The sequence below is a fragment of the Hyla sarda genome, chromosome 2 (assembly GCF_029499605.1).
Source record: "Hyla sarda isolate aHylSar1 chromosome 2, aHylSar1.hap1, whole genome shotgun sequence".
NCBI classification, from domain to species: Eukaryota; Metazoa; Chordata; class Amphibia; order Anura; family Hylidae; genus Hyla; species Hyla sarda.
The window spans coordinates 19,904,569-19,914,505 of NC_079190.1; the positions used below are offsets into that span (position 1 = coordinate 19,904,569).

At 43.2% G+C, this 9,937-nt stretch overlaps 1 long non-coding RNA gene across 4 annotated transcripts in view; it reads left to right on the top strand.

Annotated features, from left to right (window-relative positions):
• The window catches only part of LOC130357588 (uncharacterized), a 67,969-nt gene extending 59,366 nt beyond the window's left edge, over positions 1-8,603 (top strand). For all 4 annotated transcript variants that reach the window (XR_008889184.1, XR_008889182.1, XR_008889183.1 and 1 more), the window contains exon 3: positions 8,234-8,603. This is a non-coding gene — a long non-coding RNA (uncharacterized LOC130357588). The remainder of the gene's footprint in view (positions 1-8,233) is intronic.
• Positions 8,604-9,937: the final 1,334 nt, after the last annotated feature.

The following is a 9,937-nucleotide window of genomic DNA, read 5'->3' on the forward strand; positions in this document are numbered from 1 at the left end:
TTAAACTCTATTATCCATTGCAGTTGCTATGGAGTTACTCTATGTCCTTCTTGCTATATCTCTGGCTCTCCCATAGAGATACATGGAGGGGGCTTGTCGGTCATCGTTTCGTGCCAGGGTTGACACGCCCCATTTTTTGGGACTACTGGGGTCCCGTGCAGGAGATAACGAGGGATCTCTGACACGATCAGACACTTATCCCCAATCCTTTAGATAGGGGATGTAGGGAGGGTGGCCATAACCACCAATCTCCACCTCATATATTTGTGGTTTACATAATATTACCATCGTCACATATTTTTTGACTTTTGATGTTGCTCTGATTTCCTGGCTTTGTCACCCATTACCAGTCATCTTGTTTTTAAGTTGTTAGATATCATGTATTGGATACTACTCAATTTAAGTTTTTTTATTTTTTATTTCTACGGTTAATCTACATTTATTTTGAAATAGGTTTACCCCGATGGTAATAAGACACCACACAGTAAGCTGACCTTCTGTATACCCCACAAATAGGTAACAGCGCCCCAACCAATAAGTAATAGCGTCCCTTTTCCCCCTAAAAAAAATAAGTTCTATACTTGCCTAACTCTGATCTCTTAATCAGGTAAGTAGGGAAGGAAAAGGTGTAACTATGAGGGGTGCAGAGGGTGCAGTTGTACCAGGGCTAATAAGGCCTCTCCTATAAAGGGAACCAGAGCTGTAAGTACAACTGTTACGCCGTGCGCTCCGGGTCCCTGCTCCTCCCCGGAGCGCTGGCGGCGTTCTCCTCTCTGCAGCGCCCCGGTCAGACCCACTGACTGGGAGCGCTGCACTGACACTGCCGGCGGGGATGCGATCCGCATAGCGGGACGCGCCCGCTCGCGGATCACATATCAATCTACTTACCTGTCCCGGTCCCCGGCTGTCACGTCCTGGCGCGCGCGGCTCCGCTCTCTAGGGCACGCGCGCGCCAGCTCTCTAACATTTAAAGGGCCAGTGCACCGCTAATTGGTGCCTGGCCCAATCAGTGTAATTAGCTCCCACCTGCTCATGCCTATAAAACCTCACTTCCCCTTCCTGTCCTTGCCGGATGTTGTTGCCTCAGTGCCTAGTGAAAGCGTTTTGTGTGTATGCCCTTACCAGTGTTACCAGACCTTCTGCCGTTACCCTTGACTACGAACCTTGCCGCCTGCCCTGACCTTCTGCTACGCCTGACCTCGCCTCTGTCTAGTCCTCCTGTCCCATGCCCCTCTCAGCAGTCAGTGAGGTAGAGCCGTTACCGGTGGACACGACCTGGTTGCTACCGCCTCAGCAAGACCATCCCGCTTTGCGGCGGGCTCTGGTGAATACCGGTAGCAATTTAGAACCGGTCCACCGGTACGGTCCACGCCAATCCCTCTCTGACACAGAGGATTCACCTCCAGCCTGCCGAATCCTAACAACAACATTATAGTTGAGGGCTAGAAAGCAGCTTTTTTATTGGGGCCCAGCATCTTTAAATCGTGCCACTAGCTCGAGGCCTCATGGCCTTAAAAGTCAGTGGCTCGGCATAGGTGACACGATGCAGTGACATCATCTCACCGCCCATGCTGATGACCTGTCTTGCTTTCATGTAGGCTGTGGGATTAAAGAATAATAAGGCAGGGAGCCTATACAGTGGTCCCTCAAGTTACAATATTAATTGGTTCTGGGATGACCATTGTATGTTGAAACCATCATATGTTGAGACCATAACTCTATGGAAACCTGATAATTGGTTCTAAAGCCCCAAAATGTCATCCAAAAATAGGAAAAAAGTGAGAATTAAAGAAAAATAAGTAGATAACTAATATAGATGAAGCAAATCCTTACATATAAAAGTAAGAAAGATCTGCTGGGAGCTGTAATCACTGTCTATTTCAGTGTTTTCCAAGCAGGGAGCCTCCAGCTGTTGCAAAACTACAACTCCCAGCATGCCCGGACAGCCTTTGGCTGTCCGGGCATGCTGGGAGTTGTAGTTTTGCAACAGCTGGGGGCACCCTGCTAGGGAAACACTGGTCTATGTAGAGGACAGGAGCTTCTTCGGGGTCCTGTACAGTACATGCAACGTCCTAAAAAAGTAACATGGAGCCACCCTCACCTGGTGTCTAAAGGAGCAGGTAACCCTGGTACAGGTAAAGTGTACAGAACATGTAATACCTCCCTGTACTGTAGGGGGCACTACCAGACACCAGTCAGTGCATGCGCTTCAGTAATACAGGAGTTTTACCAGTAAATTGCCCATTCTGATTGGTCAGTTCTTCCGGCCATTGACACGTTTCGCAGATCTGGACTGTCTGTACATTGTATGTTGAGTCTGGTTTCAAGTTACAATGGTCCAGAAAAGACCATTGTATGTTGAAACTATTGTATGTTGAGGCCATTGTAAGTTGAGGGATCACTGTAGTTCCTTGCTCTCCCATAGGTTGCAACTGAATCTGCATCTTGAAGATGCAGATACAGTTGAAAGTCTTACTAATCTGAGCATCTGGGACACCAGGCCAAAAGTAGGGCCCTTGGTAATTAATTGCCTGGTTTCCCTTCACTCTACTCACTCATGGCTCTGTATATTAACATTGCCATACACGTTGCATACGTGTACACATAACAGATGTGTAAGGGGGCATCTCACCCAAGTATTCATGCATAAAAAATTATGTTAAGGGGGGGGGGGGATAAGCCGCTCATAGACTCCTCCCTAAGAACAAAGGGATGGGACAGTTTATATAATCAGTCAGGGGGCCCACAAACACGTTAGATAGTCGTCCATTTCTGACTAAATTGGTAGGTTTAGCCAATGTGTCTAATGTGTTTGGGGTCTTTAGTTATTACACACAGAGCGGCCAGGACACAGGGGCAGGAAGTCATGTGGAAACAGACGAAGATGGCAGAGACAGGGAAGAGGAATAAAATATTTGGTCAAAAACTGTCCAGGATCTTTAAAGGGGTATTCCGCCCCTAGACATTTTATCCCCTATCCAAAGGATAGGGGATAAGATGTCATATCGCCGCGGTGCCGCTGCTGGGGACCCCTGGGATCCCTGCTGCAGCACCCCGCTATCATTACAGCCATTACAGCGCAGAGCGAGTTCGCTCTGTGCGTAATGACGGGCGATACAGGGGACGGAGCCGGGTGACGTCACGGCTCCGCCCCTCGTGATGTCACGGCCCGCCCCTTCAATACAAGTCTATGGGAGGGGGCGTGGCGGTCGTCACGCCCCCTCCCATAGACTTGCATTAAGGGGACAGGCCGTGATGTCATGAGGGGCGGAGCCATGACGTCACCCGGCTCCGTCCCCTGTATCGCCCGTCATTACGCACAGAGCGAACTCGCTCTGTGCAGTAATGATAGCGGGGTGCTGCAGCAGGGATCCCAGGGGTCCCCAGCAGCGGGACCACGGCGATCTGACATCTTATCCCCTATCCTTTGGATAGGGGATAAGATGTCTAGGGGCGGAGTACCCCTTTAATGACAGCAACCAAAGTACTACGGCACTCACCATATCCTTAAAGGGGTATACCAGTAAAAACTTTTTTTATTTATATCAACTGGCTCCAGAAAGTTAAACAGATTTGTAAATTACTTCTATTAAAAAAATCTTAATCCTTTCAATAATTATCAGCTGCTGAAGTTGAGTTGTTGCTTTCTGTCTGGCAACAGTGCTCTCTGCTGACATCTCTGCTTGCTTCGGGAACTGCACAGAGTAGAAGAGGTTTGCTATGGGGATTTGCTTCTAAACTGGGCGGTTTCGGAGACACGTGTCATCAGAGAGCACTTAGATAGAAAAGAACAACTCAACTTCAGCAGCTCACAAGTACTGAAAGGATTAAAAAAAAATTTATAGAAGTAATTTACAAATCTGTTTAACTTTCTGGAGCCAGTTGATATCTATATATATAAAAAAGTTTTTTCCTGGATTACCCCTTTAAATACTGCAGTACCAGACACAGCCAAACCCTAATGTATGGCGCTGACCCTGAAAAAAAGATATAGGGGCCATTAAACCCTTTTGTACTGCTGATTAGTAAGATCTCTGAGGTCAAACCCCCCCACAGGTCACACACTGAGAAAAGTTAATCCCTCCTTGGACATTTTAACTCAGCCCGATACTGCTCCTTTAACTATGTAATGAACACAATCCAGTTATCATGGTCATCCATTATAGCTCCTTGTAATCTTTGTATATGAAGAATTAATTAAAGTGAGATGAGATTACCTGTCTGCCGCTATATGCAGGAGCTCAGGGGATGTGGGGAAATATAGCATAAAGGTCACCTTAAATGGAAGCCTATTGATTGTGCAATTAAAGTAATGATATTTTCCTACCTATGAAGTGGTTATATTTAATATCCTGTAATAAGTGTCCCCTTACTGCAGCAGATAATTAAAATACCATCGAGTCTAATTAAATCTGATTGGTTCTAAACAAGACTTGATAAGTCAGAGCCATTACTGCGCGCTGCGCTCACTACCAGCTGGATTAGGCGTCCATGTACTGTATAGTGACATGACTGTATTAGTAAAAACCCTGTTTAATTAACTCTACAAGTCATTGCCGTTTACTTTATTTATCTTGCGCAGTCACATCCAGATCTCCAGTCACATCCAGAGCTGCATTCAGCATTCTGCTGGTTGACTTATTAAAGCGGTATTCCGGGCAAAAACATCTTATCCACTATCCAAAAGATAGGGGATAATATATCTGATCGCGGGGGGCCTGCTGCTGGGACCCCCAGCGATCTCCCTGCATCACCCGCATTCTATGCAGGGCTGCGTCTCCAGTTTCGGAAACCTCCGGGTTTCCGGGACTGGGGACGTGATGTTGCACCACGCCCCCTCCATTCATGTCTATGGGAGGGGGCGTCACTTGGCCTCTTCCGATACATCTACCTCTACCGAGGGCCTTTTATTTGGAGATTCAGCTATCAAAGAGATAAGCAATTATGTAGGGGTCTTTTCATCTTTAGACAAAGCCCAATCCTCGAAAAAGTTTTTTCGATTGGAGTTTTTGGCAGGGCTGGTAGAAGAAGGGGTCGTTTTGCCAGCCATTCCTCTACTTTCAGATCCCAAAACAGAGGCTCCTTTAACCAGGACAAAACCTCTTATACAACCCCTTACACCCAGGCGACTCCGTTCTTCCCCTATAGAGGATGCCTCTGGAAAACCAGAGGACAAAGAAGACCATCTACTTCCTCCAGATCCAGACCGGCACCAGGTAAGATTTCTTCCACCTTCTTCCCATCTTCCAGTGGGCGGAAGACTCCTTCATTTTTTCCAAAATTGGAATATGATTTCTTCCGATCACTGGATCTTACACACTGTACTAGGTTATCAGATAGATTTTATTACCATTCCAACTCAAATTCAGCTCCCTCATCCAATTTGTTTTTCCAACCAAGACGAAATCTTGATAGATTCGGAAATTCAAGAGTTGCATTCAAAAAATGCAATTATTCCTGTCCCTCTTCATTCACCAGGCTTTGTCAGAAATCTCTTCCTCGTGAAGAAGAGAGACAGCGGTTACAGACCGGTTATAAACTTAAATTTTTTTTATAATTATGTCCTTTATCAACATTTCAAGATGGAGGGAATCCATCTTCTTCGAGATTTACTGTTACAAGGAGATTGGTTAGTAAAAATCGATCTCAAAGACGCTTATCTCACGGTCCCTATCCACCCATCCTCTCAAAAATTTCTACAATTCATATGGAACAATCAAAAATGGCAATTCACTTGCCTTCCCTTCGGCCTCTCGTCGGCACCCTGGTGTTTTACAAAACTTTTGAAACCAGAGGTTGCGGCTCTTCGTTCCAGAGGTGTTCGTCTAATAATTTATTTGGACGATATCCTGATTATGACCCAATCTATTCCCTTAGCCTATGTTCACATGGAATGGACAATTTCCCTTCTAACCAATCTCGGTTACATTATCAATCACAAAAAATCCATTCTGACTCCTTCCAAGGAAGGGGAGTTCTTAGGCTTTTTGGTCAACACACAATCTGCCCTTCTAAGCCTTCCTTCAAAGAAATTGAAGACAATTCGGAAAGAAATCAGATCTCTCTTAAACAAGGATCTGATTTCCTTACGTTCAATTGCCAGAATTGTAGGGCTACTTTCAGCCTCAATTCAGGCAATCTTTCCAGCCCCTCTACACTACAGGGCCCTTCAACGTCTAAAAATACGTCACTTACAAGAAGGGTTGGGATACTCAGACGAAATTCATCTTTCCTCAGAAGCCAGAGAAGAACTTCTTTGGTGGTTACATCACGTTCAAGAATGGAACGGGAAGACTATATTCAACTCCAAACCAGACATTATCTTGGAATCAGACACGAGTCTCCAAGGTTGGGGAGCTCGCTGTGGTCCTCTTTCCACCGGAGGGAAATGGTCACCTGCAGAATCTCTCCTGCATATCAATTGCTTAGAACTCTTAGCAGGATTTTTTGCTCTGAAGAGTTTCTCCAAAAATTTTTCTCACTGTTGTATTCTCCTACGTATGGACAATATACCAGCTGTCCAATATATCAATCGCTTAGGAGGAACAAAATCCAGACTACTTTCCAATATAACCAAAGTCCTTTGGCACTTTTGTCCGGACAAACACATAATTCTCAAAGCAGAATATCTGCCAGGCCTTTCCAACACCATCGCAGATTGGAATTCTCGCTATCTGAGAGATTTCAGCGATTGGAGATTGGATCCCCACGTTTTCAATCTAATCAATTCTCTATGGGGTCCTCTTTACATGGACCTTTTTGCATCTCCTTGTTTTTTCAGTTGGCGTCACGACCCGGAAGCTTCGGGTGTGGACGCTCTGATTCAAATCTGGCCTTCGGAAACCTTATAAGCGTTCCCTCCTTTCACTTTAATTCCCAGAGTTCTTCTTCAAACTTCGATTCAAGAATCGACTTTAGTCCTGATCACTCCTCTATGGCCAGCCCAATCTTGGTTTCCCCAGATTCTCGGAATGTTAATCGACATCCCGAGGATTCTCCCCTCTTCCTCCAATCTTCTTCTCGATCCCTTCGGGAACCATCATCCTCTCATTCTCTCGAACCAACTTCCTCTAGTTGCTTGGCTCATCTCGGGTCAATATCCCTTGACACGGACATTTCTCAATCAACCAGAAACATCCTTTGTGAATCCTGGGCTCCAGGTACCAGATCTGCTTACAGATCAGCCTGGAAATTTTGGTCTCATTGGTGCTCACAACGGGATTTGGATCCCATACATGCACCTCTTGCCCACATCCTAAATTTTCTTTCCGAATCTTTTGATGCTGGGAAAGCCTATAGAACCTTGAATTTATATAATTCAGCTATATCTTCTTTCCATTCTCCTGTCAACTCTCTTCCTATTGGACAACATCCTTTGATTTGTAAACTTCTCAAAGGTATTCCTTTTAAACGTCCTCCTCGTCCCAAATATCTTAACACCTGGGATGTTAATATTCCCCTTTCTCTCTTTAACTCTTGGGAAGACAATGACTCCTTGTCTCTAAAGTTCCTTTCCTTTAAACTTACCTCGTTATTATGTCTCATTTCCATCAAACGCGTTTCAGATGTCAAAGCTCTCGACATCTCGCATAGACAATATTCTCCTCAAGGTGTTGTTTTTACTATTCACAGACGCACGAAGACTAACCTTCACCAAGTATTTTATCCTGTTTTTTCCGAACAACCTAAACTCTGCGTAGTTAAATGTTTACAATCTTATGAAGCTAAAACTCTATCTTTCCGCCGATCTTCTTTATCTCAACTACTTATTTCATATTGCATGCCACACCTTCCAGTTACTTCTTCTACTTTAGCCAGATGGGTTCGTCAAACTATGTCCCTTGCCGGTTTAGACATTTCTGGTTTTGGCGCTCACTCTACCAGGGGTGCAGTAGCTACCAAACTAGTTCAATCAGGAGGTTCTCTTTCCGATCTACTCAAAGCAGCTAATTGGTCTTCTGAGTCTTTTTTTAAGACCTTCTATTTTAGACCTGAATCTCATATTTCTATGTCAATTTTATAGACATTACTTTCCATGTATATATATTATTATTCAAGTCATATATTGCTAAGCTTTAAACATGCATAATGTGAAGTCTCCGTTCTTGTCATAAAATTGGAGATTTTCCTAGTCCTATGACGGAAAATATGGATTTTATGAAAGACAGGAGACGAACATTATCCCTCCCTTAAACCCTTCCCACATGTTAATTGTTATGTATTCTTATTTTAGCCTTCTAGATCATCTTGGATATCCTCTACCATCCAGTTTTTCGTTTACTTCCAGTTCTTCATGGTTTTTTCTTCCATTGACTGTTCTTCATGACCATGAACCGATGGTTTATCTTCGTATCTCCTAGTTATGGAAAGAAGTTCCTATTTATCTTCTACTTCATCAGCCCTGTATTTTCAAGTTACGTCTTCTACACGTCTTACCTTCTACGTTTAACGCAAAGAAAGAGGAGGAGCTACAGTTTCAACGGATTATATGTTATAGACTACATTCTGATTGGTTACTATACCTATCATATGTCATGTTTGGTTGCGCAAAAGTTTTTTGCTCTGTATTCTATAGACTGATGCTTTGCTGCTGTGTCAGTAAAAGAAAGTTAAATGCATAATGTTCATCTCCTGTCTTTCATAAAATCCATATTTTTCGTCAGAGGACTAGGAAAATCTCCAATTAAGACAGTGATCTCCAAACTGTGGATCTCCAGATGTTGCAAAACTTCAACTCCCAGCATGCCCGGACAGCCAACGGCTGTCCGGGCATGCTGGGAGTTGTAGTTTTGCAACATCTGGAGGTCCGCAGTTTGGAGACCACTTCTTTAAGATCCCAAGACCTTTTGGGACTCAATAGAGCAGAATTTGGTAACAATGGAGATTCATCAAAACCTGTGGTGATAAAAAGTTGCCCAATTGCCCATAGCAACCAATCAGATCGCTTCTTTCATTTTGAACAAGGCCTGTGAAAAATGAAAGAAGCGATCTGATTGGTTGCTATGGGCAACTTTATCTCTGCACAGGTTTTGATAAATCTCTTCCTATGTGTGAGAGGAGAATATGAAATTTTCTAAAATATCCCGCAAAGAGCCATCAGCACCTTAAAACCGATGACACTTTTTTAAATTTTTTTTTCAAAGTCAGATTTTCCGCGGGATACGTTTTTTTTTTTTGTCTCGTGTTGTTAGAAGAAAAAAGGCCATTCCGACTACTTAATATGTTAGTGAAAATTGCATGTCAAAAGCCAAGCTTTCCCACTGTTCCAAGAAAACCGGCACGGAGAGCCTCAAGCTGTGATATTGAATGAAATTCTATCTCATAAATTCAGTAAGCCATTTAACCCGGGACGCGAGATTATCTATATATTTTAGTCTTAAGTAATTTCCTTCTTTTTTTTTTGCTCTTTTTTTGTTGCCCTATTTTTCCTATTGAATACGTTATCGGTCTTATAACAATGAGGAGTCTATGTCTATTTTCGGAGTCCTTACATCTTCGAAAACTATATCCAGATGACATCACCAGGTGGAGGAGACAATGATTTTTGAGACCTGGAAAATTGGATTCTGTGGAGGATTAGATAGATAGATAGATAGATATGAGAGAGATAGATAGATAGATAGATATGAGATAGATAGATAGATAGATAGATAGGAGATTGATAGATAGATAGATAGAAGATAGATAGATAGGAGATGATAGATAGATAGATAGATAGATAGATATGAGAGAGATAGATATGATAGATAGATAGATAGATATGAAATAGATAGCTAGATATGAGATAGATAGCTAGATAGATATGAGATAGATATGAAATAGATAGATAAATATGAGATAAATAGATAGATAGATATGAGATAGATGAGATAGATAGATATGAGATAGATAGATATGAGATAGATATGAGATAGATATGAGATAGATAGATAGATAT